Raw genomic sequence first — 27,971 nt, 5'->3', positions numbered from 1 at the left:
TCTTTTTTCTACTGTAGCAGTGATTCCCAGATCAGCAGCATCAGCATCTCCTGGGAACTTGCTAGAAATGAGTTTTCAAGGCCTGGTCCAGAGCTGGGGTGAGAGTCAGGGCAGCAATCTGTGTATCTTCCAGATAATACTAGCTAAAGTCTGAGGACTGTTGCACAAACTCACAAGCCTACAGTTTGGCCTAGCCAGGTAGATGACTGGGTGAGTTAAATGACTTTCATTTTTGGGAAAGATGTATTTATAATAAAATTTTCAATTGCACTTTTTTCTCAAGACATAACGCTATCTTAGGTCTATTTTTAAAGTCCTTTATTTTAATTTTTTCATTAAATTCAGTTTGACCATTTTTTTTACACAACTATATCTCCATCTCCATGGCCAATATTATTTTCAGTGTGTATCTGAAATTCATAATGGCTTGACCTATCTTTGTTTCATATTGATGATATTAAAATTTTTTCTTTATTAGTTTATTAGTCTTCATGCTTTGGGTTTAGGTTTTTAACGATTGTAGCCCTGTTCGAAATGCAATTAATTGTATTCTTTTTGTCACCTGAGTAAACACAAATGAGTATATCGATTTGTTCTTCTTCCCTTGGAATCATGGGACTAAATCACCTTATTTTATTAACAAACAAATTTGAAACAGGTTGTAACATAAAGTATGACCTCTTAAAATACCATTCCTCCTATTATATTTTAAAACCCTGCTTATATAATTCTTTTTTTTTTTTAAGATTTATTTATTTATTTGAGAGAGAGAGAAAGGGGAGAGGGAGGGAGAAAATCCCAAGCAGACTCTCCACTGAGCATGGGGCCTGATGAGGGGTTTGATCCCATGACCCTGAGATTATGACCTGAGCTGAAACCAAGAGTTGGACGCTCAACCTACTGAGGCACCCAGGCGCCCCTGCTTATATCATTTTTTTCATATATCCCATTAAAAGAAAATTTTGATATGTTTTCCTTTGTTTTTCTTTTTCATTTCAAATCCTAAACTTAAAGAAGAAAAAAATCCCCTAATGTGTAAAGTTGTATAAACCAAGGGCTATAGCCTATAACCGTATAGTACACACTGCCTGGCATAGAGTAGGAGTTTAATAAGAGATGAATAGATTAAAATGATAATTTTGTACACAAGTTTTTATTTATTTTGTTACCATATTTATATGAATCATCACATAACTAAATAACCACAGTAAGCACTTAATGATAATGCTGATAAGATGTCAGCATTTGACAGTTACTTTTTCAAATTAATAAATTTGAAGTTAAGAAAAAAATTGATATTATGACAGAAAAAAAACTATTTCTTTTGTAACTCCCACTTTTTTCACTTTTAGCTTTTAATCCTGCTTGCTCTGTTAAAAAAAGATAGCTCTTTATAGGTGTATCCAAAGAAAAGCACTTCCAACAATAGAATCGTTCCCCAGGAGAACTGTCTTGTTGTGAGGACATAGGATTTGAGTCAAATTCACTATTTGGGTCTTCAACCGTGCTCCACGCCTAGAGCACTATTAACTACAGAGACACATTGACACAAAAGGTGGTGAGCCTGCCGAGAGGCCAGGAAGTGAAACAGGTCAAATAAAATAATTTCTGGATACTTTCCTCTTCCAAAAATCTGTTATGAAATCTAGCATTGACCTCTAGTGTATTTTACTTGTTAATTGACCCAGAGAATCAAGTCTTCATCTTTTTAACATTCACAGCCCAAACAAATTATTATAATTCCAGATTCTCCTCCAGTCTCGTTCTGTTTTTCAAAGATTTGGCAGGCATTACAAACATGGAAGCATGCACAAAATGTTAAAATTTCTCCCAACAAATCATATGTTTTTCAACTGATTTTAAAAATATAGTAAGTAATCAAGACAATAAAATAAGTATGATGCAAAAAGAATAAAGAAATTAACAAATACACTTCACATACCTAAATGCTTATTAATTCTGCATTTACATTCATTAACTATTCACATTTCTATTTTTGTTCTCTGTTGTTCTAAAAAACACAAATAAAAGACTAATGGTTGCTTGAATCACCTTTACAGCCATGACAAATGGTGGGAAAGGATTAGCATTTAGGAAGATAAAAATTGTAATTAAAGATAATCCTGATAAGAGGAAGAAATATTCAGATGCAAGCCAATTCCATTCCTTAGAAAGATGTGGTAGTTCACTGAGGAAAAACAAACAAATGTTAGGTTGTTCATGAGCACGTCTGGCAAGGTAAGTTCTGGGACATTACAGAGATAAGAGACTTTCAGGATTCTCTTAGAAACACCAATTTTTAAAAAGCAAGTTGGCTCCTATGTCTTTTCAACGTGTCCCCACATGTGTACAATTATAGACCTACCAATTTGCCTTAACACTGGCTCCACTCTGACCAGAATCCATTTCTGGACTCAGAGTGTCAAAACCTGAGGACTAGGAGGAATGGCTTAGAATTTGGGTTTTGAGAGCCTCTGGATTCAGGGAAACTGGGGATGATCCTGGAGGGGAGGCTACACTTCAACAAGAGTACCTCTGCTTTATATGTTGAGTTCCTGCAAAGGCAGTATGTGTTATGGTTAAGAATATAGATGTTCTGGTCAGGCTGCTTCAGTCCAGATACTGACTCAGCACTTACTAGTTACATGACCTTGGATAAGTACCTTACTTCTGTCTCTTGTTTTTCATTTCTGTATGGTGGTACCTAACTCTAATGGTTAGATTAGTGCCTGGCACATAGTAAACACTCAGTAAATAGCTACATGAACAAAGAGATTTGCTAAAATAAAACAAAGCAAAACAACAACAAAAAAGGAAATCTTTGAAGCCATTAATTTTAAGATAGTTATAAAAACTAAGGGTTAAGGAGTATGAGGGTCCCTGTCCTACTTCTGCTGCTTCTTTACTAAAGTATTCCCCACCGTGTTCTTTTAAATCACATGTACTGATTTTGTTTTATATTCTCTGTTTTACTAAAGATTCATAAAGCATGTATATTATCTTTATGTATTATATTTTTGAATGGTTAGGTCAAGGGACAGGTGGGGAAGACAGTCATGTAATTTGCTTTTTACAGTATCTGTTACTGAGACATAGGTAGATCCAGGTTTGTTGATGGATTTTTAAGAATGATAATGACAATAATATTGATAACAATCTCTACATAATGGTCAGAGGAAGTAGGATTATTCTATATGATATGAGAAAAGAGAGCAGTGATTTAATAGTGATGTTCACAATAGTGATGTTATTTAAGGACATACATAGAATATGGTGAATAGTTTTTATCTTTTTCAAGTTCAGAATAAATCAGGGGGATAAACAAGGATTTCGTTGAAGCACATTCAACAAATGCCTATCGCTTGCCAGCTACTTGCTAGTGTGGAGGGGATAGAAGATCAGTCTCAAAGGAATAAGCAGTTTGTCTGATGAAGTATTCCGTTTCTATAGAATAGAGCAACTCCAAGATGATTACCTAAAATAGAGTTGATTAGTGCCAGAAAGTAAGAAAGAACTTCAGTTATAAATGTAGAAGGAGTGAAGGAAATAGAAAATCGTCGTCAGAACAGCATAGCAATAGTTGCTGCAGGCAAGATCCATAAACAGAGGCTAAAATTAGTGGGTGAAAGTTTAAGGTAAAACAGCATATTTCCAGATAAGGTTTAGGAGCATAAATATTCAAGTATATCTATTAGTCACCAGGGACAGTATAGTAATTTTACAATGAAGTAACTTGGTGGATAGCATCTTAACCAAATGATCAAAGTTAACATCACCAGTAATAAGACAAATGGACGGGGCGCCTGGGTGGCTCAGTAGTTAAGCATCTGCCTTCGGCTCAGGTCATGATCCCAGGATCCTGGGATCGAGCCCCGCATCGGGCTCCCTGCTCAGCGGGGAGCCTGCTTCTCCCTCTCCCTCTTCCACTCCCCCTGCTTGTGTTCCTGCTCTCACTCTCTCTCTCTCTGTCAAATAAATAAATAAAATCTTTAGAAAAAAAATAAGACAAATGGACATATGTACCTTCTGAAATGATCTGATGATATAGACCTCTGTGATATTCTTCCCCCCAAATCCATTACCTCAGTCTAATAATGAGAAGACATTAAAGATCCAAATTGAGGGATATTGTACTGATGACTTTTCTTCAAAAGTTTCAAGGTCTTGAAAGGAAATACTGATCAACTATCACAGATTAGAGAAGACAAAGGAGACACGGTAACTAAATGTAGTATGGTCCCCTGGATTAGATCCTGGAAGAGAAAAACGACATTAGTGGAAAACCTGATGAAATCCGAATAAAGCCCAAGTATAGCTAATAGTATTGCACCAATGTTAAATTCTTAGTTTTGATAATCATACGATGGTTATGTAAGATGTTAACATAAAGGGTAACTCGATTAAGCTCTCTAGTATTTTCACAGCTCTTCTATAAATCTAAAATTGTCTCAAAATAGAGCCGAACCTTTTGAAATTCTGAGATTTCTTACATATGATTCCAAAAAACAGCAAGGGCAGAAACTAGAGATCTACAAAAATAGCTCTAACCTTGCACTTTCGTAGAATTTTTCTGGATGCTTTCTCATTTTTCAGAAATGTATGTTTCATATCACTCCCTTCACTAACTAAACAATGCCATGTTGTTCCAAGTCAGTTAATGTGTATATAAAATGTACATAGAATGTATATATGAAAGCTGGACAAGGAGACTTTTGTAGTATAGAATTGTCATTAACAGATACTCCAGGCAGAGTATATTTCACAATGAAAGGTAACTTTCTACCTTCATTTGACATATTAGTTAGGCTACTGAAATCTTCAAAATCTTCAAATAATAAATGGCCATTCCCATTTGGAAGATAAATTCCACAGAACTTGAATTTGAAATGGATGTTAAATGACATGAAAACAGAAACAAAACTAAACACTTATAAAACAGAGTGTATATATATATGTACATATATATATACATACACACACATATATATAATTTTTTTCTAATAAATTGTCTAGAATTTCCTTTGACAAAGGTTTAAGTTCTACCTCTCTATACTTAAAAGAGATCTCTTTGGGCCAGCTTTGTAGGGTGGGCAATTTCTGTGCCTGCAATTATCAGACAACATACAATCTTGTGCATAAATCATTGCTGCCGCAGTTAGCTCATTTACCACTCCTGCCCTGGAGACAGAGGAAGCCGCCCCTCCGTAAACAGCTGGGATGGAATTGCTAGAAGGGCCGTCTGTCCCTTTTGATAAACAGTCATGGCCTCCCACCTCTGCCAGGTGTGTCTTCTTTCACAAGGATTAGGGGAGGGGCCGGGGTTGCTTCTTTTAAAATAAAAGATCCACTAAATTAGGAGAATTGACTATGTCGGATCTAAAAAAGAGTAAGATAATTGTCCTGAGGTACTTACAGTCTGGAGTTTATTTTATCCTCTAATAAGCTCTTTAAACTCCACTTGGCTAAACCAACTAAAATAAGAAAAAGCAAACTGACCTCACACTTCAAACAACTTTTCTTTTGTGGGAACAAGAAAGTCACCTCTAATTATAGCAAAGGAATGATAAACAAATCTGTCCAATCTATTTGTTGCTTGTGTTCCTGTTGTTTATATGGTTGCCCCAATTACACTTTCGGTTTTTATTTTTGTTTACCCTGTCTCATTAGTATTTCTATCTCATTAGTATTTTTCCCTACAGAATTTTTTGCTCCTCTCTCTGAGGCGTAATTGTATTATAGCAGTTTGAAGAGTCATTTGTTTTTTCCCTTGGTTATAAAATGTCTTCCGTCCATAGCACTCTGACTTCTTAAAGGGAATCGCAAAGAAAAACATTAGGGAATACAACAGACAAGACGTGAGCTGGTAAATTAAAATTAAAATATACGCTATCACGTAATATTTGTGCTTAAAATGTTAATGGAAACTAATTGTTCACTTGTTATGACCTATATCCTTTTGAAATATATAGTTTCTGAGTCATTAATCTGAAGCAATATTTCTTGGAAATTCATTCAGGTTTCTGCTCTATCTGAACTTTGTGGACCTCTCATTTATTTGATGGGCATATAAAATGTAGGTGATGGACTCAGCAAGCCAAATTTCATATGGATTCAACCTCAGAGGCCAGATTCCTGACACAAAGGAGGTTGACTAAGAGAAGTCTATTCCATTATAATATTATTTTCTATGGAACTGAGTTTATGTGCAGTGGTTTCATTGTGTTAATTTATTTAACCAGATATGTCCTACTTAGAAAAATACCACTTACAGAATTTCAAACATATTAAAAGTCCCAATAGATTTGTAGATAAGATCCACAATTTATTTTGTCCATGATGACATAAAAGAAAAATATAATAGTGGTTTTAAAATTTGAGGTCCTACAGTATGAATTTCATTGTCTTTCTAGATTTAGTTTATTATTCCAACAGGCATCTGGGTTCAATGCTTGTGTAAGAGAAACTTTCTTTTAAATTTTATGTAATAATGCAATGGTGAGTGAAATTAATTTCACAATATTTCTTGCTTTCTTTATAGTAATCAAATATTATATATGGATTAATTATGACATCTGGGGATATAGTATATAAGACATGGAGGTTTGTGCTCTAAAATTTTCACTTTCCACAAAAAGTGGTAAAAGAGACTTTTGCAGGACAAATTTCTGGCATTTTGCTTTTTAAAATCTTGTAAGATAATGTTAACATTATGAAAATTTTTTTCAAAAATTGGAGTCATTATAAGAAACATTTTATATAAAAGTATAATAATATCTAGAATTAGATTGCACTAAGTGCTTCAGTGAATTATACACACAGCTCTTTGATCTTGGATATTTAACATTACCAAGTTAGGAGATTAAAAAAAAAAAGAGCCTAATGATATGGATTTGAGAAGTCATTAATGGGAAAAAAGTTTTAAGTATTTGTCCTTTTGAAGGCAAATATATTTCTAGTATTTGCCAATTCATCAGAGGTTCAGAAATGGCAACCTGTTAGTTTCTACCACTATACTATACGTGTTCTAAAGCTTTTATGTAACACTTGCATTCATGATTCAAAATTCCTTAACGAACTATCCACATGTCTCCTGTATTTTTAAGATTGCCTAAAACATAAATGATTCTGAAAATAATTCATCAAAAATTGTAATTTGTAATCCTAACACCTTTTAAAAGGTACATAACTTTCACTCACACCCCAAGGGTCAATATGTTATAATTTTGTTTTACTTAAGCTTATAAGAACTCAGATAAAAATAACTGGGTTTAAGTGTGGTTTCCTCTGTTTTTTAGTCTCAGAGGGGGGAATTTCTAGATTAGTTTTTTTTTTCTTCCCCTGGGAAATATACAATTCTCTATGTTATGGCCATTAATGTTCAGTAATAAGTTAGTCCTCAAATACCAATAAGATGATGTGGGCTTGATGGAAGTTAAATGTCCCTAAATCCTATGAATTGATCTGCAGGAGCTGTTTTCCGCATGAGTGGTGGCTTCAGCCAGGCAGACATCCGCAGAGCTGCGGAGGTCAGGGTGATGGAGGAGGAGTGGGTTTGGCGGCACATATGCACTCTATTCCTGACAGTGTCTTGCTTCGGCAAAGGGAAGTGAAGCGCGTATACCATGCTCAGTGGCATTTCCAAATGCAGCTCAGCTGGGGGCCCAGGCTTATTGCATCAGTGGCACATACTGGGCAAAAAAGGAAATACATAATTTTGTCAAAGTAGTAGATCACAATCTACCAATCCTTCCCTCCCCCTTCAAAATCATCACCCCCACACACTAATAGCTCTAATAGATACAGACTTTATGCATATTTCAGTCACAGCAGTATTTCTAATGCATATGTGAAAGGGCCCTTAATTTATGTCTACCAACTGTGTGGTGCCCTTCTTTTGGGTAATGTCATCATCCTAATGGTGTTTCTATTATACTCAAAGGTAGCAAATGAGGCTTATTGCAAGAAGGTAATTGATTTTCACTGAGTGAAAATGTAAATAGCCATAAGAAATCCTATGAAAGATAAGCAGTTCAAAATTGCCAGAAAAAAAATGATTTGTATACATGACTTATTGGTCCAAGTATATAAAATGTTTCTTTTTTCAAGTCGATACCACAATAACTGTATTTCACATCATTTTATTTTAAATTGAAATAAAAATTGAAGAATTTTGATGATCTTGCTTTTACCAGTTTGACTGTGTATATTACGAAAATTATCATCTTATATGGAAGAGGGCTTCTTTTTGTCAGTGTGTCCTTGTAAGAGAAACCATGTAAGTGAAATTCCTCTTATGGATGTGTAAAGAGAAATAATTCTTTTGATTTGCTGTAGTAAGAAAAGTATGCCATCAGTATCAATAATGTATTCTTTAAAAGAATACAAGCCAAAATCTCATTTAAAATCAGCATAAATGTCATCAAGAAAAAAGCAAAGCTCAAAATGTGCTTTATTATTACAAAGAAAGATTAGATAGAATCACAGGGGCTTAAGAATTTGATTTGATGTGAATACAGTTATGACTGATATTTTCTCAGCAAGTAAATATAATTCTTAAAATTTATATTACCAAAAGAAAAAGTAGAGCAAAATAGAATATCCGAGACAATGAATCTACTAAATAATGCCGTTATTGCTAAAATAATGTCATTTTTAAATGTACAGTAAAGAGCTCATAAAACTATTTTTGTTCCCTCCACAACTAAAATACAGACCTTTGCACATTGCTGTTATAACTAATACTACTTACATCACCACTACGGTTTTCTGATTTTAAAAGATACCTTTTCTCTGAAGAGTCACTTCTATCAGAAAAGCAACATTTTAATCACAAAAGTCTCCCTTTTCTACTTAAGTTTGTTGTAATGGTAATTAAGCAATAGACCATTCATTTTTTTCCATTCCCCTGCCCTATCTTGCTTATGATCTGAAAAGGACTTTTATTTCAGAAATTATAAAATATTTAATGAGAATGTTTTAAGTTCTTGCCTTAGAAGAAGGTCACTTGGATTGACAAGAACATATCATTTGTGTTGACCTTCGAGTTGGCAGATAGAGAGATTTGATCAATTTTATTTCTGCAGTCGAATAGGAAATGGGACAGGAAAAGCGTCCAAATTCCTTCCCGCTGAGGGAAGTTTAGAGAAGTGATTCTTTCCTTTTACTTTCAGCATCAGCAGATGCAAAATCTTTAACATCTGTTTTATTCTTCATAACGTGTGTGGCTAGAGGCAGGCCTGACGTAGCCATCAGCTCAAACAGCCGGTAGACTGAAAGCATGGTGACTTATTACACAGTGCCATGAACAAAATCTACCCTTTAATATTAATTAGTCCCCAGCCAAGCCCTTCGGTTTGTTACAGTTTTGGAGTCAGACACGCAGGACTCCCTAGTGATACAGAGATTTCATGAATCACTTCCAGACCATGTACAAAAATTCCATTTAGTAGAAAACATGAGCTCTAAGCAAGAAATTCAACTTTATGGGGAAAACAAGACCGTGTGTGTTTATTTCATTAAGAAGAAAACATCAAATAGGTTTATCATGGTGTGACTTTGCAGTTTCCACATTCCAAATTCGCCATTTCATTTAAAAACGCAGGCCTTTTATTTTGTTCCCTCTGAATTTAAGTACCTCAGATTTATCATGCTGTGTGTAAATAATGAAAACAGGAATGGTTTAAAGACTGCTAAACAATTAGTACATTCAGATATGAAATTGCAGTAAAGATGTTGGGCCAGGCATCCGTCACTCTATTTAGTGTATTTGATAGGGAGTATATAGCAAGGAGAGTTCTACACGGTACTGACGAATGTGGATCTGAACATTTTGAGAGGATGTTTGTCTGTTAATAATGACCTTAAAACTTTTTAGAACTTAGGACACATGTAAATTGAAACAATAAAAAATGTGTTTGGATAACATAAGACAGTATCTCTATCATTAAAACAATCTAGTAGTTTTATGCATTTGTATTTTAAAACGCATATTTTATTTTATTTTGAAAAACTGTTAAGCACTAAAAGTTCAACAATTTTTATTTGTGCTGGAAAAGAAAGCTTTATTATATGCCATTTTACGGTGTCCAAAATCTAAGATAATACTCTATTTTATAGAAATATCATTTTTATTAGTTTTTATACTAATTCCCTGCTTTGTATTATAAGAGAATAAACAATGGTGTCTCCTAGGTATGCCATTCCAAATCTCGGGTGTAGTCATGGGTGCAATTTTCTTTAAGACTGAGATGAGAATACTGTTGGCAGTATGTAACTGTAGTTCAGTCCTGAATCCTGGAAACTTTAATTCAGGTGCATTGTGGGCACATAAATTTTGAGTTCAAATGCTTTTAAGAAGTCATGCCATTTTGTCGTTTGACACTAATTTTCAACCCAGCATGTTTTAGCAATGACTGAAATTAGTTCCAAGTGAATTACAGCTAAGCTATTTTCTACCATCTAGAAGAAATTTTTTATGCCAACTGAGTCAAGAGAGGTTTTTGAAATTTCGTTTAGTATGTATTATGGTATGGATCTCATCAGTGTAGACAAGTGTCCTGATTGTACACACCGTTGAGATGTCACTGAATTGCTTTTTTACTAATACTGTTCAACCCTAAATTTATTCTTATCGGTCAGAAGACATATTACTTACAATTCTCTGCTTTCTTTCCAAGTCATCAACAAGTGTTATTTCTGTGAAGTCGGTGAGACAGATGCTGACCCATTGGAAGCTGGACTAAAACCAGCAACTGATTTTCCTCATGACAGTAATTACCATCAAATATGTCTTCTACCTTCCAAATTTGAAAAAGTGTTCTGTAGGGGTGTATATCATAATTCAACCTCTGTGTCCTGAACACATAATGGAGACTCAAATTTTTATGAAAGTTGGAGGCAGAGTATTTAGGCAACATGACTATCATGAGGAGATAACACTTGACCATAAGGAAAAGAAGTTTCTAGGCTTTAAATAAAATTGAAACCTAAAAATGAAAAGGAATTTCTATGGATCTATTTGAGTATTTTGAATTTTCAGGTCATTTCTTTTAGTCTCAAAAACAAAAGGGATCCATGGTAGATAAAGATTTGATTTGACCTCCACATTTTACAAAGGGTACAAATGATGTTGGTTTAGTTAGTCTTCATGTAAATAACTAACTACAGGGTGATGGAAAATATAGGAAGTATATAATCAAATTTAAGGTATTAAATTCAAACTATGAAGATCAAAACAATAGTGAAATATATAGTACTGCATTGCTGTGGAAAAAATTCAAGGTTGTTGTGTTTCAAGGATTAAACGTAACAACAAATTGTATCAAATGAATTAGGAAAGTTCCTCAAAATGGCTTTTACTTGAATAAGATTTTTCCCATCAAAAAGGCAAGAGTCTCCTAATTTGGTGAAAAGTTCAACATTTAGATACGAAGATAGTCTTCCTTTAACATTTAAAACCTTCCATTGTGATAATTTATATGCTTTAAAACACTACCGATCAAGTGGTTGAAGTACATAAATAAGTAATAAAAAGCACATCAAAGTAGTTATGACGAGACAGCCAGATGGCAGAGAATTGCAGTACTTGCTGTAATTTTATCAAAATTACTATTGTCATGGCATGTTAGTTTTCATAAGAATTTGTACAGTCACTGATCTCATACAGACAAATTAATTTCAGGTTCTCTCATGTGTAGTCACATAACAGCTATACTTGAGCACGCACAAAAGAAAATTAAATAATCATAGTCACATAAACTTGAAAAGCAGCACAATATCTTAAGTTTACTATTCCATAACGTCTTGGGATCAGTGATCGTTTCTGTTATGTTAGACTCAAATTGATCTACAGTGGTATAGCCATTATGTAGTTTCTGCTCTGTTTAGTCTTCATTATATAAAGGTACTGTGTCATGTATTCTCTTAGTGAAGAATTGTTATTAAGGCAGTAATGTTGTAATTCCTACATTTATGGCTTTTCTTCAAGTTTCATTCCTTTATCTCTTTTATGTCTAAAGGGATAACAGAGCTTTTTATGCTTCCCTTTAAAGATAAATACAGATATGAAACCTCAACAGTTAATGAGTTTAAATGATATTTGAATTAAGAATGTTCATTACAGGTTTCAAGCGTTCTCCCTCGTTTCTTTGTCACAGAATTATGAAAAGAAAACCTGAGGCTGTGAATTATATGTACCTCTGCTGTTCATATCCAACCAACAAGTTTCAATTCTAAAGGCTCCTTCCTAAGGTCATTTATTTTTATTGTCTCATTTCATAGCCCAGTTCTTTCTGCCGTGCCATATCCCACCGTGTATCAGATTTGGTGCATCATCAATGTACACTAGGCCTCAGTTTCCTTATGACATGGGTGTTTATCTGCTGTATTTACTTCAGAGACATTGGAGGTTGTGCTGAGAACTTCATGTTCATTAAAGTAGGCTTCAGTTTTTATGACCTTAAAATGGGAAAGACAAACATTTTCAGTAACTATTTCAATGACCTCAAACAAATTATTCAAGCAAGTATAAAGTATATCACCTGGCAAAATGATGGCAGTCATAAATATCTTAGGAAAAGTCCCTTTAGGTATTTTAATCCTTTATTCTTTTTCCACCAAAAAAATGCTGTAATTAACTTTACACTAAAGAGAAAGAGTTGTTTTAATTCACTGAATTTTAGTTATCTGTGCTCAAGTACTCTGTGGTTTAAATGTACATATAGCTTTTATTTCATGATGCTGTTTTCATATTAAAAGTAATACATGTTTTAGAAATCTCAAATGTGTAAATTTTTTTTCTTAAAATATATAAGCTATGGGAAAAAGTTATGCATTTTAGAATGCTGTGGCTTTTTCAAATTTGAGTTCCCACTTACTCTCCTGGCTTTTTCTCAATAGATGAGATGGGAGCTTTAACAGCATCTCTCTTTGGGGAGAGGTTGTAAACAGGAGTGCCCATGAAAGCAATGCTCCATACATGTTCTATGATAGTCTTAAGTGTTCCTTTTTTCTGTAAGATACTGTCATGTTATTTCTCAAATACCTTACTTGAAATTACTATAGATAACATAGTTATACTCAGGATTATGAAGACTTTATATTTGGTGAAATGTCTCTGAGTTATATTACTAAGGTATAGCTTTAAAAATTAAGTGACACACTAGGAGCTTATAATCAAAATGTTAATGGAAATGGAGATAAAGATATGCATTGCAGCATTATTAATGCTAAGAAAGACAGGGAAGCAAGGTATCTGACCATGGGAGCATTGCTAAGTGGACTGCATTTTATCTATGGACGATTATGAAACATTAAGCATTTTTCCATAGTTTTTCATAGCACAGAAACTTGCTTATGCTATAATTTTAATTAATAATAACATATCACAAAATGTATATACATGTCATCTAAATATGTTTTAAAAAATCTAGAAATGAATATTTTAAAAAGACAGGCTGAAAACTTGTCATGCTGTTAAGGTGGTTGTCTGTGGGTGCTAGGATTGTGCAGATTCTTTTCTGATTCCTTATATGTTTTCTATATTTTCCTAGTATTTTATGATAAACATGTCATTTTCTTGTAATATGGGAAAAAAGAATAAATGGAAAAAAGTACACATAACACATAAGAATTTAAAATATCACATGTAATTCCAATCCCACTGTATACTTTTATTTTTCAATTAGCAATAATCGCTCCTCCGATAAACCTCATTGGCTACGATGCTTCCACTGCGCAAGTATCATTGTTGTACTTTCTATACTGTAACATTGACTTTTACATGTCTTTACTCCTTAAGATTGTGTGAGTCCAGAGACTATATCCCTTGTTCCTAGCATAGGCCCAGCAGATAAAAGTTGCTTAGTATGTTTTCAGTGAATGGGTGTGTGATATTCTATAGGAATACCTATCTTTACGTAGTTGAAATTTATTTTTTTATTACTTTTGTTCTGCTTTTTCTACTTACCATGACTGCATAATGCTTTTGCATGACTTTGCATAAACTTCATAATAAGAGTCTCAATGTTGTTATAACATTCTATGGGATTAAAAATCATTATCTTAGAGATGGATATTTCAGTTATTCCCTATTCTTGTTACTATGGACAGAATTGCAGTGAATATTCTCACTCAGTTACCTTTATGTTTCTTTCCAACTATTTCTTAAGATAAACTTCTAGGACATTACTGTTTCTTCAGAAGGTATGACCATCTTTATAATACTTGCTTACTTGCTATACATTGCTCTATTGTATTGCCTATTGGTAATACAACCAGCAATGAGTGAGTATGTTGATTTCTTTATTACATTCATCTGAATTGAGTATTAAATTTAGATATTTTTATTGCATTTAGTGGATCTTTTAAAAAATCCAGGTTGCAAAAAAAAAAGAAAAATCCAGGTTGCTTTAATTTGCATTTATTTGATTACAACTTCCCTTGTATCAATTTTCTAATCATTTTTTTACTTTATATGAATAGTCTGCTTATATCCTGTGCTCATTTGGAGTTTTTGAAATTTTTGAAATTTTATTTATTTATTTGACAGAGAGAGAGAGACACAGTGAGAGAGGGGACACAAACAGGGGGAGTGGGAGAGGTAGAAGCAGGTTTCCCGCGGAGCAGGGAGCCCGATGCCGGGCTCGATCCCAGGACCCTGGGATCATGACCTCAGCTGAAGGCAGATACTTAACGACTGAGCCACCCAGGCGCCCCTGGAGTTTTTGAAATTTTTAAAACTGCATTTGAAAACACTAATTATACATTAGAGAAAAACCCATTGCCTGTTATATTTGATGCAAATAATTTTTCCAATATGTGATTGTTCCTTTAATTTTACTATATTTCAATATACAAGAGTTTAAAATTTATATATTCTAATCCATTGACCTTTTTTCATGTGGTTGTTTTACTGCTGAAAATGAGCAGCATTTTTCGATACAGCACAATGATGTACCTTGTCAACCTTGTACGAATATGACTCATTTGTATGTAATTCATTATTATGAAGTACAATTATGTGTTTCTGGGTTAGGTATTTGGGTTGATTGTTTTCCTCTTTGGATTTTCTCTTTCTGTGTCTCTCTTCTTTGTTCTGCCCTGCACTTCCCTTCTGTCTTGACTTTTCTTGCACTTACTAAGTGTCTTCCTCACTGTTCCTTGCTCCGCCATGAGCTTTTGCTTGCCTGTGATGGGATGAGACAGCAGCCAATTACCAGATTGTACTGCTGTTCATATCCTACTGTGATCTCTTGGTTTAAATGCCTGAGAAATATCAAGCCTTCGTGTTAATCAGAAATCAGTTCGTATGTTATACATATATGCATACATGTGGATAGATGCATGTATTTTGAGGAAAGACAACACAAATCTAATGATAAACTTCTTTGTCCATAATTATAAACTAAGGCCGGGACTTGCCTCGCATCTGGACAGCTGGACATGAGACTGAAGACTAGATTGCCTCCCCGCCATGCAATTACCTCCATTCTTGGGACAAAGTCTATTGTTTATTGATCTTGATCCTTCCTTAAAGTGGAGCCTTTGCCGTGTGGTACTGATGAGCTAATGCTACTTTTGGATTCTCACACTCTGAGTGACTCAAGGAGCCTCCTCTTAGCTCATTGAAAGGTTGTTGTGATGGATGAATGATTGTTAAAATCTATGAAAGTCACAGTGTCCGCCTTCTAGGGCATCATTCATCCAATCCTTCACCTAGTCATTTTTGAGTCCCTATTATGGGTGTAGGACCAGGCCCAACAAAGTTAGGAGAAAACATATTCCTGCTCTTGAGGTACTTATAATCTAGCTTGGGAGACAAAATGTGTGTGTGTGTGTATATGTGTGTATAATATATATAATATGTGTGTATAATATATATAATATATAATTGGAAAAAATAAAAAGATAACATGAACTAGTTAGATAAACAAGAGAGACTATAAGGGTGCAGAACTATATATAGAATTTAACATTAGGGATAGAAATCTAAAAACAGGGTGGCATCAGCTACAGAAGGTTTTATGGGTTGAATTGTATTGCAAAAAGGTATGTTGAAGTTCTAACCCCCCAGTTCCTGTGAATGTGACTGTATTTGGAAATAGAGTCTTTGCAAATGTAATCAAGTTAAAATGAGGTCATAGTTAATTAGGGTGGGCCTAATTAGTTAATTAGAACACTAAAATGACTGACGTCCTTCTAAGAAGGCAAGAAGAGACAAAGACACAGATTCACAGAGAGGAACTTTGTGATGATGGAGGCAGAGACTGAAGTGCCCTAGCTGCAAGGAATGCCCCAGATTGCCAGCAAACCACCAGAAGCTAGGAAGTGGCAAGAAAGCATTCCCCTTTACAGGCCTGGGAAGGAGCATCGCCCTGTTGACACTGATTTCAGACTTTCAGCCGCCAGAAGGGAGACAGTTGTTTACATTTCTGTTGTTTTTGCCCCTCGGAAGGTGGATGTGAGGCTGTGCTCTTAAATGAAAGGGATTCAGATTGACAAAAAAAGAGGGCTACCTGGTGAAGGAAACCTCATTAGCAAGGGTAGGAATGCATTTATAGGGACTGTAAATGATGGCTGGAGTGATGATCTCTGAGACTAGTGCAAGGTAATTCGAGCTGATAAAATAGATCCAGCTGATGGAAGACCTTTAATAACTTAGGGAAGAATTGACACATTTTATTCCCTCATGCATACATTCAACATTTACTAATTATTTTCTGTGCATCTCATTAATAACAGGAAGCCACCTTGGTTCCCAAAGTTATTCAAGAGTAAAGCTGTTGGGAAGTACTTTCTATGCTTTTATTTTCTCCTCACCACCAAATTTTAAAAATTAGTTATTTTCGTTTTTTTAAGATTTTATTTATTTATTTGAGAGTGAGAGGGAGACAGCACAAGCGGGAGGGGCAAGAGAGAGGGAGAGACAGAATCTCAAGCAGACTCCACACTGATCATGGAGCCCAATGTGGGGCTCGATCCCAGGTCCCTGAGATCATGACCTGAGCTGAAACCAAGTGATGGACGCTTAACTGAATGTGCCACCCAGGTGCCCCCCAAATTAATTATTTTTAAATAGATAGTTCACATGGTTCAAAAATTAAAGTTTCAAACAGGTGTATATTAAACTTTCCTATCTACCACTGCCCCCTACCTTCCCTATCAGGCCAGTCCCATGCTCACCAAGAAATTATTCCTATTAGTTACCTGTTGATCTTTCCAGAGATTTTTTTATGCATAAACAGAGAAATATGAATATGTACCTCATTCCCTTTACACAAATGGTAATGTTCCAAATACTGTTTGCATTTTGCTTTTTTTCACTTAACCATGTATGTTTGGGATTTTTCTGTAGCAGTATTAAAAATGTACTCCTTCATTTTTCTTGATGCATATTTTTCCATTTTGTGGATGTACCATAATTTCAGTTGCTTTCAGCTGTAGGGCATTTAGATTATTTCTAACTTTTTACTTTTAAAATCAGTGCTACAATGATTAACTTTGTACTTTGTACATTGCACATATGTGTAAATATATTGGGATACATTTCTCTAAAGTAAATGGGATAAGGCAAACATTTTTTTTCAAATAGATGGGATAAGGTGTCTAAGTAATTTTTATAGATATTGTCAAAATGTTCTCTAAAGAGACTATACAATTTGCACATTCTCCAGCAACATATGAAAGTGCCTGCTCCATATACAACTTTGATAATATAAAACTTTGAACCTTTACCACTGGCAAGGTAAAAAATGATCTTTTGACGTAATTTTATTTTGTAATTCTGTTTTTTTAAATGAATTTGATCATTTTCATATGCTTAAGTTTCCCATTCTTTGAACTGTTAATATCTTTGCCTAGTTTTCTATTGAGATTTTGCTATTTTCTTATAGATTTGCAAGAGTTTTTTTTTATATATTGGGAAAACTGCCCTTGTGATTTGAGTTACAAAATTTTTCCCAGATTATGGTTTCTCTTTTGACTTTACTTGTGGAATTATCCATGCAAAAATTTACTTGAGAGTGAAAAAGTTTTTCCCTACTTTTTTACCTTAAAAAATCATATAAGATGTGGTGCCTGACTAGCTCAGGTGATGGAGCATGCAACTCTTGACCTCGTAGTCATGAGTTCAAGCCCCATGTTGGGCATGGAACCTACTAAAAAAAATTATAAAAGAATCTGAAAGATATTTTCAAGTTATACATTTAAAGTGATGAAAATGGAGAAAGAGAAGTGGCCAAAGATTACCTCTACATTTTTGAGTTCAGGAGTCTGGGAGATTGGGAGTCTAGAATTGATCTAATGACTGGAGACAAACATTTCTGTCTTTTCTAATGTATTTCTCCTCCTCCTCCTCCTTCTGTATTTTGTAACAGTTGTTTTGAGTATGGGTTCTGTTTTTCTAGAATTTTCTAGAGCAGCAGAGATGTGGAAGCTATATTTATGAGAACAAAATTAAATTACCTGGGAAATCATTATTCAGTGAAAGACAATTATAGTTTAAAAATAGTGTTCCAAAGGGTCTATGAAGTTGGCTTTGGGGGTTGAGAGAATGAATGAGAACCAAATGTTTTATTCATTGATGTTACAGATGAAGATTTCATTTCTTGTATTTTCTTCATTCATATATTCAAATGGCAGTACTTATTGAGTGTTATCATTTACCGGATGTTACCAGTGCTGTGGCTTCAGCAATGAAAAACAGCAGCAAAGCTCACATCCTCCTATAATTTGCTTGGTGTTTGGAGAGTAAACAATTAACATGTTCACCGGTTGTGATATGTCCTACAAAGGAGTTAAAAGGGAGATGGAATCAAGAGTACTGGAGGGGGAGGTACTGCTGCTTTAGGTAGTATAGTAGGGACAGTTCCTTGAAAAGGGGAGATTTGAACTGATAAATTGTGGGTGATGCAAAAACAGAATAGGGGGTGGGAGCCAGAGGCAGATGGTGGGAGTGAAAATGTGCTCTGGGCAGAGATTAGCGAAGAGCCTAAGGCAAGAAAGAGCTTGGTTTCTTCTAAAAACAGAAAAGCTGAAGATTTGGCTAGAGCAGAAAGAGCTAGCGGGAGGGAGAGCAGTAGAGCTGAGGACAGAGATCCGAGCCTTGTAGAACCTGGTGAAGATTTGAATTTGATTTTACTTTAAGAACAAAGAAAAGTATTTAAAACACGATCGGTTTTCATTTTTAACATATCACATCAATTACATTGTAACACCATGTGAGAAATAATGTAATTTGACAGTGGAAAAAATACTTTTTCTTTTTCGCCACCATCGTTGACAACTTTAAACACTCCCCCATTCAATCCTCATACTCTTTGTCTCATCGCCCTGTTTATTTCTTCATAGAATTTATCTCAATCTATGGGGCACCTGGGTGGCTCAGTCGGTTAAGCGTCTGCCTTCGGCTCTGGTCATGATCCCAGGGTCCTTGGATCAAGCCCAGCATCGGGCTCCCTGCTCCGCGGGAAGCCTGCTTCTCCCTCTCCCACTCCCCCTGCTTGTGTTCACTCTCTAGCTCTCTCTGTCAAGTAAATAAATAAAATCTTTAAAAAAAAAAGAATTTATCTCAATCTATAAACATGTTATATACTTTATCCTCTTCGTTCTTAAAATTTTTCCCTTCAAAGAACCTTTATCTCCACCAACTTCGGCTATCCATTTGCCCTCCCGCACTTCGGCTATAATCTTGAAGTCTATCTATTTCCAAAAACTGAGTAATAATAGTGATAATAATGACAATAGCACCTACCATTTATTGAGCTCCTTCTGTATACCTGAGCAGTTATACCTGTCGAGCTCTTTCTATAAAAACCGCACACCTCAATGAGGCCGTGTTATTGTAACTCCCATTTGGTAGACAAGGTTATGTAACTTTCTAAGGTCACAAAACAACTGGCCAAGTCAGGACTCAACTTGGGGTATGACCGATAAGAAAACCTGTAATTTTGCTTCCTAAAGCATCTCCTTCCCACACATCTCCTATTTCATCTCTTGTATTTCCCATCACACGCGGAGCCCTCCGAGGTCCTCCTCTGGTTCCCTGGTCTCATCCTTCTTCCATTTCAGCACAGCCTTCCCTGGGTCCCTTACCTCTAAAACCTACACCAGTAAGAAAACTCTTACAAAGGCTCCTTTGCTAATATCCTGGAATTCTCTTTATTTCTCTATGCCCTCTGTCTAATTTCTCTCTAACTCTTGAATTAGAGGGAAAAAAATATGCTAAATAACTTTCACCACAAGTTCATGCTGTCCAAACTCATCTAAGCGGGGCTCAGGAAAATGTTCTCCACGTCTCATGGTCTTCCTAACAAATTTCTCCCAGTAGCTTCTGCAAACCTTTTTCTCACTTCTCAGTTGTCCAGTTCTTTCTGCTGCATTGTTAGTACTGTAGTGACTACCTCACTGTGAGCTGTAGTTTCCTCCCCTGCACCAATGAGATGGAGATGGGTTGTTGCAAAAGGAAATGAGGGACCTCAGAAGAACATGGGGTGTCTGGCACTTATGAGCTTAATAATGTTCACTAGATCTGTGTTAAATCTCAGTGAACATGTCTCTTACTCGAAGAGCGAGATTCTCATCTTTTCTAGCTCATGGAAACCATCCTCTTCCTCTCCATCTCAAAACACACTTAAAAACACAGAAATATATTTTCTTTTCTTTTTTAAAAGATTTTATTTATTTATTAGAGAGAGAGAAAGAAATCATGAGTCGGGTGGAGGGGCAAAGGGAGAGGGAGAGGAAGAAGCAGACTCCCCGCTGAGCAGGGAGCCCAATACAGGGCTCCATCCCAGGACCCTGGGATCATGACCTGAGCCAAAGGCAGCCGCTTAACTGACTGAGCCACCCAGGCTCCCCTTGAGCTTATTTATTAAAAAAATTAATGCTCTCTGATAAATTTGTGAGATCAAATGATAGACATTAAGGTAGTTGAAACTTTGCTAGCCAATTTTTTTTTTTATTTTATCTATTTATTTGACAGAGAGAGATACAGCGAGAGAGGGAACACAAGCAGAGGGAGTGGGTGAGGGAGAAGCAGGCTTCCCGCCGAGCAGGGAGCCCGATGCGGGGCTCGATCCCAGGACCCTGGGACCATGACCTGAGCTGAAGGCAGACACTTAACGACTGAGCCACCCAAGGCCCCCTTGCTAGCCAAATATTAACAAAAACTTAAATAATTGGTGATGAGCTTGAAAATTGAAAAGATGATTTAGTATGTTTAGCCAATGATGCATTTCTTCTACTTGTATCTACATTTTTTTGAAGAAGTTTGGTTTTATGTATAATAATCCTTAAAACCAAGCCATAAATCATCTGCAATTAAAAGGAGACTGTGAATCTCTGTGATATCAAACTAAGATTGTCACAAATAATGAAGCATATCCTCTCTTATTGCTTAGACAAAAATCATATTTTAATGATACTTTAATGAGAGAAGATTTTTAACCATTAATAAATAAAATACTTAAAATACTGTTTTATGCTTTTGCTAATCTTTTTTTTTTAAAGATTTTATTTATTTATTTGACACAGAGAGAGAGAGCACAAGCAGGGGGAGCAGCAGAGGGAGAGGGAGAAGCAGGCTTCCCGCAGAGCAGGGAGCCCAATGTGGGGCTCGATCCCAAGACCCTGAGATCATGACCTGAGCAGAAGTCAGACGCTTAACTGACTGAGCCACCCAGGCACCCCTTGCTAATCATTTTTTATTTGTACTTTTTGTATATAGTATATCTATGTCGTGCATTCAATATTCTGCATATTATACAATAATACATGTATACGTTAATGAATAAACGCATATACACATTCAGGGGTGCACACTAAATTTTTAAATTATAGAAGTATACAATCAAACAATGTCAAAATTAGAGTATAAAGTTTGAATTCTATGACATGGCATTTCAGGTTCATCTTTCATTATTTTTCCTACACTCAGCCATATACAACAACTAACAGAAAATTGATATGCTAGTGGTTCCCAAACTTGTGTGCATATTAAAATCACTTGGGGGTCCTTCTCAAAACCCAGGCCACCTCTGACAATTAAATCTCATTCTCTAGGAGTGGGACATGGGCAGCCCTATATTTTAAGTTTCCAAAGTGATTTCAATGCAGGCAAGTTTGGGCACCATTGACGTATGCCTTAATGTTTCAAGCCTAGGGGCCTTTGTACATGCGATCCCTCCCACTATCCCTTGTCCATTGAATGAACTCCTCCTCTACTCTTCATTAAAAACCCAATTCAAATGCCCATCTTTGAACCTTCTTTAATGCCACCCACCCCAACCTAAGTCACATAGCCAAGTAATCCATTTTCAGTTTTTGCATGACACTTTTTACTTTTTATTTTTGTTTTTTTATTCCAGTATAATTAACATACAATGTTATATTAGTTTCAGGCATACAATATAATGATTCAACAATTCTATACGTTTTTCAGTGCTCATCCAGGTAAATTACTTTTCACCCATTCCCCACCCCCAACCTACCTCCCCTCTGGCAACCACCAGTTTCACAACCACCAGTTTGTTCTCTGTATTTAAGAGCCTGTGTTTTTGTCTCTTTTTCTCTTTGTTCATTTGTTTTGTTTCTTAAATTCCACATTTGAGTGAAATCATATGGTATTTGTCTTTCTCTGACTGACTTATTCGCTTAACATTATATCCTATAAGTCCATCCATGTTGTTACAAATGGCAAGATCTTATTCTTTTTATGGCTGAGTAATATTCCATTGTATATATATACCACCTCTTCTTTATCCATTCATCTATGGATGAACACTTGAGTTGCTTCCATATCTTGGCTGTTGTAAATAATGTTGTAGTAAACATAGGGGTCCGTACATCTTTTTGAATTAAGTTCTCATTTTCTTTGGTTAAATAACCAGTAGTGGAATTATTGGATCATATGGTATTTCTATTTCTAATTTTTTGAGGAACCTCTTCTGCTTTCCAGAATGGCGGCACCAATTTGCATTCCCACCAACAGTGCACAAGAGTTCCTTTTTCTCCACAACCTCACCAACACTTGTTATTTCTTCTGTTTATGATTCTAGTCATTTTGACAGATGTAAAGTGAAATCTCATTGTGGTTTTGATTTGCATTTCCCCGATTATTAGGGATATTGAACCTCTTTTTTTATATCTGTTGTGTTATGTCTTCTTTGGACAAATATCTATCAGGTCCTCTGCTCATTTTAATTGGATTATTATTATTGTTATCTTTTGCTGCTGAATTGTATGAGTTCTTTATATATTTTGGAAATTAACCAAAATAAAAAGCTTCTGCACAGTGAAGGAAACCATCAACAAAACAAAAAGGCAACCTACTGAATGTAGAAGATATTTGCAAATGATATATGTGATAAGGGGTTCACATAACACTTTATATATGATTCACCTTCTGTATTCCAGTTCTTTATTTATATGTCAGTCTCCTCCATGTAAATGATTTTATAGATGTCACTGCATTAAACATTTTATAATGAAAAACATGGCAAACACAGCAATTTAGCACAAACACTTCATGGTAGCCTTAAGATCTGAGTATTAATGGGAGAAAGATACATTCCTCTCCTGCCATTTGAGGGAAATCTAATACTTTTTGTTACTCATGCTACTCTCCTTTTCACCATTGATTTGAGGAATTTAAAGGAGTCACCATTTATTTTGCACTTTCCCTATGCCACATGCACATTGTCTCATTTAATCATTATCACTCTTTAAGGGAGGTATTATTGTTCCCATCTTACGACCAAAGAAACTGAGGCTCATAGAAACTAGATGACCAACACAGGTCTTTCAGTTAAAAAGTGACAGAGATGGGATTAAAACCCAACCTCCCTCTCTCTACTATATTTCAGTTTTTTTTTTTTTTTTTACTTCAAAAATATCAATATCTAGGGGCGCCTGGGTGGCTCAGTCGTTAAGCGTCTTCCTTCGGCTCAGGTCATGATCCCAGGGTCCTGGGATCGAGCCCCGCATCGGGCTCCCTGCTCAGCGGGAAGCCTGCTTCTCTCTCTCCCATTCCCCCTGCTTGTGTTCCCTCTCTCGCTGTCTGTATCTCTCTGTCAAATAAATAAATAAAATCTTTAAAAAAAATCAATATCTAAATGCAGTTTGCCATAATAAAAGATGTTTAAGAATGTAGAGGGCTTTTTAAAATGTGTACATCTTTTTGACTTTTGCTTGCATAATAGACCTTTAATTAAGTTGTCTTGATCAGTTCATGTTCTCAGAATCTTTGTGGTCTTGCTTCTTAATTTCTACCACTAAAGTCTCCAAGGGCTCTTTACACAATGGCCGACATCCACTTGGCTTCACCTACCTGGAAATCCATTTGTACCCTAACTTTGACTCCAGTATTGATTAAGACACATTACAGATAACCATTTCTTCTGAGTACTGACATTACAGAGCATATTATTTAGGATGTGTACATCCTTTTTTCCAAACCGCCGCACTCATATCCTTGAAATAACAATCCTTTTCCCCCCAAATTTCTGCAATTATCTCTTAAGTAGAGTTCAAGCATACATAAGTCATTTCAGAAGGTCATGATGGAAAGGCAAAACCCATAAATATGGTAAGAAAGATATGGCTCTTATTTAAAACCCATGCAGTCAGATGGTTTTGTTCTATCAGGAAAACGTCAGAGGGAAAGAAGATCAACAAGAGAAAAGGAAAATTAAGCATGTAATAACATAAGCAGCTGGAGAAAAGGAAACAGAAGAACAGCTGATGAGTAGGAGAAGAGGAAAAAATGAAGTATTTCGGTGAAAACCCATTATTACTGGGAAACAATTCTTTAAAAGATTTTATTTATTTATTTGACAGAGAGAGAGAGAGAGATCACAAGTAGGCATATAGGCAGGCAGGCAGAGGGAGAAACAGGCTCCCGCTGAGCAGGAAGCCCGATGTGGGGCTTGATCCCAGGACGCTGGGATCATGACCTGAGCTGAAGGCAGATGCTTAACAGACTGAGCCACCCAGGTGCCCCGGGAAACAATTTTTAATATGACTAGAAGCCTGCTTAACAGTAAGAAAATAACTTAACTACATTAACAAAAAAAGAAAAAGAAAAAAAAGGAAATTCAGGTGTCTTAAATACAGCTAATGTAGAATTAAGAAAGGGAGGATGTAAGATGCTTCTTAAACTTTAGGATAATGAATGAGTTTTAAATCGCAATTGAGGACTACCTAAACCATAGTTTTCATCTAGAATATGGGAATATTGGTGGGTAGAAGATGAATAAATCTTAAGTCAGTCTTCCTTAAAAGCAGTGCTTGTGAAAAACTTAATACCACTGATTCCACTCCTTATGGTGGTGCCTCCATCTGATAGGTTGATGGTTATGAAGGTTTATAGTGTGGACAGTGATTATTAAACATCATGGAATAAAAATAACTGGCATATCAAATAGATAAATTTAGCAACAGGCTTTAAGTTGGTTTTGAATAAAGTGGTATGTTGTTCCTGAGTAAAAAATTACCCTAAATTGACAGTCCATTTTTGCTGCTATAACAAAATACCAAGGATGGGGTGGCTTATAAGCAACAGAAATTTATTTCTTACATTTCTGGAGGCTGGAAGTCCAAGATCAGGGTGTCAGAATGGTCGGGCGAGAGACCTTTTCCAAGTCACAGGCTTCTCATTGTATCTTTACGTGGTGGAGGAGGTTAGGCAGCTCTGTGTGGTCTCTTTCAGAAGAGCACTAATCTTGTTCATGAGGGTTCTGCCTTTATGACCTAATAACTTCCTAACTCCCTATCCTATTTTTCAGGCTCATCTGGAGATGAAAATGAAAGCACCAATAGCACTATTCTATCAAAATATGAAAATTTCAAGGATATAGTTAATTATATGCATATTCAGTGTGTGTGTGTGTGTGTGTGTGTGTGTGTGTATGTCCTTCCTAGATAAATATCTGATTATGTGTAAATATCAGTAAAAGAATTGTTCTATAGTTTTAAAGCCATGCTGGCCTGACATTGTTTTCAGTAACATTCTCTTACTTTCCTGTGAATATAATCTACTGTGTATATGAAAGAGCAGATAAAAATCAGTAGGCCCTTTATTTTTATTTTTGATGGTAAAATAATTAAAATACTTAAAAAAAAAAACAAAGTGGCCATGAAGATACGAATACTTTAAGCTCTGAAGCACTGAGTACTGATTTTGTTTTCCAAGAAGTGTAAAAATATCTTTATGGAGTGCATGTGATATATATGTAGCCATACATTGTAATAGAATACAGGGAAAAAAATGATTAGATGTCACTGTCTTGTTCTGTAAGGTTATATGAGACACCATCTTAGCAGACTGAGGTGAGAAGCTCTCCTATTGGGTTTCTAGAGGCCAACTGCTATAATGTGAACTCTCTGTGGAGAGTGGCATGCAGTCGGGAACTGCATGTAGCATCTGAAAGGGCCTTACTCGGGCAGTTGTAAGATTCTGCCTTGTGAGATCCTAAGCAGAAGACCCAGCCAGGCTACTCCTGGGCTCCACATTCATGGAAACTGTGAGATAATAATAGGTATTAGTGATGCTTTTAGCTACTAGATTTGTGATTTGTTACACACAATAAAAAACTAATGCATCTTTGATGTCATTGATACTTGGAACAGACCTTTATGGCTTACAAAAAAATTATAAAATTACAGGAAGAACTGAAGATCTTGGATATAAACGATTATACCTTAAGTTCTTATTTATTTAAAAAAAAACTAATAATAAATCTTTTTTGCAGGATAAAGATGAACTTCTGATTTATTTGAATTTGTAATTCTTTTGTATAAAGCATTTTTCCTTGAAGATGATAATATGCCCGGAAATAAATTAAAGTCTTGTTATATATTCTTCTTATTGGGCATGGATTTTATTTTAACTTCTGAAATCTTGTATTTTTACCGTAACAGTCTTTTTATTTCTATATATCCTGAATAAGGAAGTAATTACTTTTAACATGTTCACCTTTGCTTTTAAAAATTTTTTTATTGTTATGTTAATCACCATACGTCATTAGTTTTTGATGTAGTGTTCCATGATTCATTGTTTGTGCATAACACCCAGTGCTCCATGCAGAATGTGCCCTCTTTAATACCCATCACCGGGCTAACCCATCCTCCCACCCCCTCCCCTCTAGAACCCTCAGTTTGTTTTTCAGAGTCCATCGTCTCTCATGGTTCGTCTCCCCCCGATTCGCCCCCTTCATTCTTCCCCTCCTGCTATCTTCTTCTCTTTTTTTTTTTTTCTTAACATATATTGCATTATTTGTTTCAGAGGTACAGATCTGTGATTCAACAGTCTTGCACAATCACCTTTGCTTTTTCTACTCATGTTTTGGGTGCTCATGTGTTAATAGTCCCCCTTTCATTGTGATTATTTTTCCTACATCACTGAAAAATTACCATTTAAAACATTTATATTAAGTATGAAATGTGAATTTATCAATTTATTAATTTATTATTTTAGTTATATGAAAATATTCCCTTGTACTGGCCAGTTTAAATATGCCCAATCAGTCTTGCCTATAAAGACAGGCAACATGTTTCATGGTCATTTCAGTGCAACTTGTTGTTTTCCACTTACAAGCATCCCAGTCTTCTTGAATCTAAAACCATTGTTTTTGTCAAACTGGCAGTTTGGTTTAAGGTCTTTTGTATGTAGAGATAAATGCTATGTGTAACACAAAAGAAACAGAAGGTAGAATATCTGCTCCCAAGAAACTGTCACACATGAAAGATATAACAACAAATAAAAAGGAACATTTGAAACACCTACAGTAGCTCTTTTAATCAAGCCCATGCTGGACCTCTTAACTCACTCATACCCACCTGTGGCCTCCCTCTCTTCCATCTCTTGGCGAATTAGAAGAGGCTTCCAATACCCTCCCTCTTTTAGGACTAAATCCACCACACCTCCTACTCTGTTTCTTTTTATCAGCCCTATAATGTAAACTGCTAGGAGCATT

At 35.5% G+C, this 27,971-nt stretch overlaps 1 protein-coding gene and 1 pseudogene across 1 annotated transcript in view; one reads left to right on the top strand and one right to left on the bottom strand.

Annotated features, from left to right (window-relative positions):
- DCDC1 (doublecortin domain containing 1) overlaps positions 1 to 27,971 on the top strand; it is a 465,966-nt gene that overhangs the window by 307,457 nt on the left and 130,538 nt on the right. The gene's annotated exons all lie outside the window — the stretch shown is intronic.
- On the bottom strand, positions 13,620 to 13,742 carry LOC116638950 (annotated as a pseudogene).

The sequence above is a fragment of the Phoca vitulina genome, unplaced genomic scaffold (assembly GCF_004348235.1).
Source record: "Phoca vitulina isolate PV1807 unplaced genomic scaffold, GSC_HSeal_1.0 scaffold16, whole genome shotgun sequence".
Lineage (NCBI taxonomy): Eukaryota > Metazoa > Chordata > Mammalia > Carnivora > Phocidae > Phoca > Phoca vitulina.
Note: the sequence above shows the minus strand (reverse complement) of the source record. Positions and strands in the feature narration are given on the sequence as shown.